Here is a 5,477-nt window from a genome sequence, read left to right on the forward strand (position 1 = left end):
CACTGCATTTGACACACTCTGTATTGGGACGTACTGGATGTGTTTGTGGCAGACTATAGTTTGGTGGTGTGGGTGTTGGGACACACAGATCAGGCTGGTTGGAGCTGAGTCAGGCCTGAGCAGGTTCAGTCACCGACTGACTGATGTTTAATGAAAGCTGTTGTCTTGTATCAAATATGAAGCTCACAGTCAGACACAGTGTATTCAGCCTGTGTAGCTGAGGGGACAGGTCACACTGATATGATGCTGATTTACAGCAGAGTTCATGAACCATCAACAGAAACTACAGATCACCTGTAAAGCATTTGAATATGTTACAATATCATAATTAAAACAACCAGAGCCTGAGAACAAACTGATATATGAGTCTGATAATATTTTAATAATCTGCATCAGATCTAACAGGGTGTGTTTCTGTGACTTCCTCACTGGGCTTTTTGTCAACACCGCCTGTTGCTCACTGCCTCGTGTTATTCTGTGAACGTCCTGTTGGTATTTCCTCCTCCTGACTTCAAGTGTTTCCAGTAAACTGATCCTCTGTAGGACAAAGTGAAGCTGCTGTGTTTCCTCCCGCAGTCTGTCTCTGACATCACTGACAGTCTCAGCACGTGATTGGTTAAATATTCACGTCATCAAACATCAGATCATCTTTATTTCTTTAAGAACACTGAACACTTTATTGTGTGTGACTGTGTTTAATGTTCAGGAGAGAAAAGGAAACGAAATTGGGACAGACTTGACAACGGCCCTTACACTGCACGTTGGATGTTATTCTCCGCGAACAAAAACATGATTCTGTTTAGAAAAGGGTGTAAAGAAATAATTTTCATGTAGGGATGAAAAAAGGTGTGGATAATCAGCAGGGATCTGCAGCTGTGATTTATGTTGAGCTGATGTATGTATGTATATGTATATGAATATGTGACAGGGTCAGTTCATAGGATGTTGCATGTTTTGTGTTTTAGTTACGTTTATGAAATATTACATGTTGTGTTACTTTGTTCATTTTACTGTGTTCACTATGTTCATGGAATGTTGCATGTTACCGTGTTTGCAGTATTTTGATTATTTCAGTTAGTGTTTATGTTGAACTGCATGCAGAGTTTTCATTTCCAAACGGACATTGAACTGCACACGGACTCGCCCCCGGTGGTGACAGAGACAGATGTGGGGTGGGCGTGGCCTTTGAGAACCCGTTGTCAGCTAACCAGGAAATAAACATTGTGATCGCTTCGCGTCTGTATTTCATTCATCTAAAGCTGTCCTTTGCAACATTATGATAGAAACAGTATGCTGGACATCACTCACATTAATGAATCGCCGTTTCCACTGATATCCTCCAACGACACGTTGAGCCATGGAGACATCAAGCCAAGACGAGAGCCAGGAGAGCACGATTCCCTGTGACATTCAGTAAACACTTCACAATCGTTCACAATAATAAAACCTGAATGCATCCAAAATGTGAGCGAGTTGATATGTTATAGTCACATGATATAAGTCTATACAATACTAACGTTAGTCCATGCCTCTGATGATTAGCATTTCCTACACCTGTGCGCACCTGTGCATCCAAATCGCTTCAAAATTACAATTCACAGTCATGTGAAATGTTTATGAATGAGTTTAAATGAACTGTGAAGAATATCGCTGTGTTGAGCGAAATTACAGTGTGTAGCATTTGGTGTAAAACACGATGATCGATGATAGTATCACAAGTTAATCTGAGCAGATCACATGTTCCCACAGTGAGCTGCTCCACACTACACGCCAACACTTGTGACTGTGTGTGTAACTCACAGGCAGTGGGAAAGCACAGACAGCTCACAGGTCCACTTGATATAGAATTAATAATGATATATGATAAAGACTGATGACAGGAACATTTTGTATCCGACTTACTGACATTTAGGCTACAGCTTTGTAAACATGCAAGACACCTACGTTGCCCAGTCCCCCGGATACCTCACTCTACCCATATCACCAAAAGCTAAAGAAACACATTTTAAAACCTTAAATGATATCTATCCTTGTAGTGTGTTTCTGAGACAAAGATTTAACATCGACAAAAACAACTGTACTTTTTGTGACTCTGACATTGAGCCGTTAGAACACTTGTTTTTTAACTGTACCTACACCAGAGTGTTTTGGGAAGCTTTCCAAGACTGGATATCTGAAAAGGACAATCAATCAATCGCCCAAGCTGGAATACAAGGACATTAAGTATGGAGTCATAATACAAAACAAAAAACGGGAAATAATGTATAACAGTTTCATTATTATTGCAAAACAATTTATCCACAGATGCAGATTCATGAAGAGCCACCCACTGTTCTTAGTTTATCTTGTGGTGTGATTGAACTGTTGAGCGTACCGCTGCTGTGAACTGATGAGTTGCAGCTGCGGCTGATTGTGTGGGCTGGACTCTAAGACTGAAAAGCAGAGCAGCATTGATTGTCTGTGTGTCTGGGGAGCGACCTGTTGCATGTGCGGCTGCGTTCATCCTGGGAGGGAGGGTGTCGTTCACGGCTGGTAGGGCCGCCGGCGACGAAGACAGCTGAGTAGGTTTAACCGTTCCTGAGTTAGGAGGGGAGGCCTGCGCCTCCTTTAGATAGTTAGGGCCGGGTTGATAGGAGTGTTAGCCGCCAGCCGCTCTCCAGCTTAGCTGCCGCCTCCAGCATGCTGCTGTTGGCGTTACCTGCTGCTCCTGCTTCAGTGGGCATCTCTTCCTCTTCCGTTGTGCCGTCCGACGAAGCCGTGGTTCCCCCGGGGAGTTGGACGGTGCCACAAGCTTAGACCCCGGGGGGGGGGTCTCGACGGTCACGCAAGTTACATCTTTTTATTAATTGTTATGAATTATTATTGTATTTGTTATGTTGTGGTAGGCCTATTTATACATATTGTTTGTGTGAGGGTACAGGGGAGAGAACGGGAGGGATCTAGACAGGCGGGGGCACTTTAGTTGGTTGCACCTGCGTCAGAGGGGAACTCACTGTGTCGTGTTGGTTTGCAGTGCATTCCCAGTTTGTAGTGATTGCTCTCAGTGATGTGTATCTCGCATCTCTTATTTATGTGCGGAAGTTGAAGTGTGTTATACATCTTGTGGGATGGTGTGCATTACTTCCCTTTAATAGTGATGTGCACCCTTTTTCTTGGGATGTAGTCCAGCTCTAGTTTTCCCTGCCAGTATAATGGTCCATGCCCTCTGTGTCAGCTTCAGGCCCCCACACTTTTAACTCAAAGCTTTCTTTGATTGCATTATTGAAATAAAGATTGTTATTGTATCTGGTACCTCCTGGTTGAGTGTTGTTCTTGGGCATCTGACAAGTTTTCCCCATAAATACCTACATTTATTACAATATGAATGAGATAGCAAACTTTAAAAAAACACTGTCTTTTTATATTGAAAGCTTTGAATGTAATGCCAGACTTTCTTTAATAAAGTTGAAGAAAAAAAACAAACAAAAAAAAAAAACGTTGCCCAGTCCCTTGTCGTCACAATTCAACGTAAAGATATATAAAATATATAGCCTAATAAATCCCACAAAGTTTTAAATGAACTGTTTGGCAGATGTTTGTGTGAGGTTGTGGTTGTGATGCACATCTCAGGACACCTACAGAGAGGACTATCATGACGAAGTATCGATTACTGTTCAAAACACGGCGAGCGCCGGCAAATCTTTTAGACTCAGACTCAGACAACTTTATTAATCCCACACGGGGAAATTGGTTTGAGCAGCCCAGCACAACAACATGTGAACACAACACATACAATAAACACGTAGAATAAAAATAGCCTACAAAGATGCTAGGAATACAGTGGAATCAGGAATCAATAAATAGAAAAAGTGGCAAGGTTAATAATATAATAAATATCGGCTCATAAAATGTCAAAACAGGCTACATGTTTCTATGGTCAGTCTTATATTTGTAACATCACTAACATAGTGTCTGAGAACTTTATGCACAGGCTAACGTTACATACAGCCATAAGTGAAACACAGTCTGAGCTGTTTCCACCCAGCTCACACTCTGCTGTGGCAAATTGTGATGCGCTCAGATTAACTTGTGATTCAACATCTGTCTCAGTTAAATCATAGATATTGAAGGCTACACACTTTTATCTCTCTCCTTATAAAGATATTTTACACAGTTCACTAATACTCATTAATACAAATTAGACATGACAGGTAACTATTGTTTTTAGCGAGGACAGTAATACGCACGAGTGTAGTAGGCTCAACTAAACCAATCGGGGGAAGAGAATAATAATAGCAGGCCAAGTGTTGTCCTCGTAGCTAAGATGTGACAGTCGTGTCTAATTTATATGAATAAGTGAATCGTGTATAATGTTGTGAGAGGAGAGATTAAAGTGTGAGACACATAACATACAGGGGGACTGAGGCTGGGGTCGAGCCCAGCTCGCTGCAGCGATGGCTTTGTTCATTGGTCGCCTGCTCTATCCACTAAGCCACCGCCACAGATTAACTTGTGATACTATCATCGATCGTGTTTTACACCAAATGCTACACACTGTAATTTCGCTCAACGCAGCGATATTCTTTACAGTTCATTTAAACTCATTCATAAACATATCACATGACTGAACTCATTTTAAAGCGATTTGGATGCACAGGTGCGCACAGGTGTAGGAGACGCGAATCATCAGAGGCACGGACTAATGTTAGTATTGTATAGACTTATATCGTGTGACTATAACATATCAACCCGCTCACATTTTGGATGCATTCAGGTTTTATTATTGTGAAGTGTTTACTGAATGTCACAGGGAATCGTGCTCTCCTGGCTCTCGTCTTGGCTTGACATCTCTGTGGCTCAACGTGTCTTTGGAGGATATCAGTGGAAACGGCGATTCATTAAAGGGCCAGTGTGTAATATTTGGCATGGGTTATTGTCAGTCTGAATCTGAATATTCTACCCATTAATATGTTTATACAAGTGTATGATCGCTATAAAATAAAATTCGTTTGGTTTTCGTAGCCTTAAAATTATGTATGTATGTATGTATGTATGTATACATATATGTATGTATGTATACATATATGTATGTATGTATACATATATGTATGTATGTGCACATATATACATGTGTATGTTTATTTATATATATATATATATATATATATATAATGTATATGTGTGTGTATATGATAGCAAGGGCCTTGCTTTAGAGAGATCGCTATCTTGCGCCGCCATGTATGTAAGGCAGCTCGAGCAGACAATCCAGCCAGCCAGAGAACACCTTTCGCGTGTATAAATGAACCAACGAAGACAGCGGAAGGAAGGAAGAAGGAGGAGGAAACAGCAGAGTGTTAGTAGTTCGTCGATAGAGAGTAGTGAAAAGTTTTTTTAGTTATAAAGTTTGCGAATGGACCACACTTACCACGCAACAGGAGAGAATGAACCCGAACCGTCATCTGCGAGGAAAAGAAGACGCAACTTCACTCCTTGTGATG

The sequence above is a fragment of the Epinephelus moara genome, chromosome 14 (genome assembly GCF_006386435.1).
Source record: "Epinephelus moara isolate mb chromosome 14, YSFRI_EMoa_1.0, whole genome shotgun sequence".
In the NCBI taxonomy this organism is placed as follows: Eukaryota; Metazoa; Chordata; class Actinopteri; order Perciformes; family Serranidae; genus Epinephelus; species Epinephelus moara.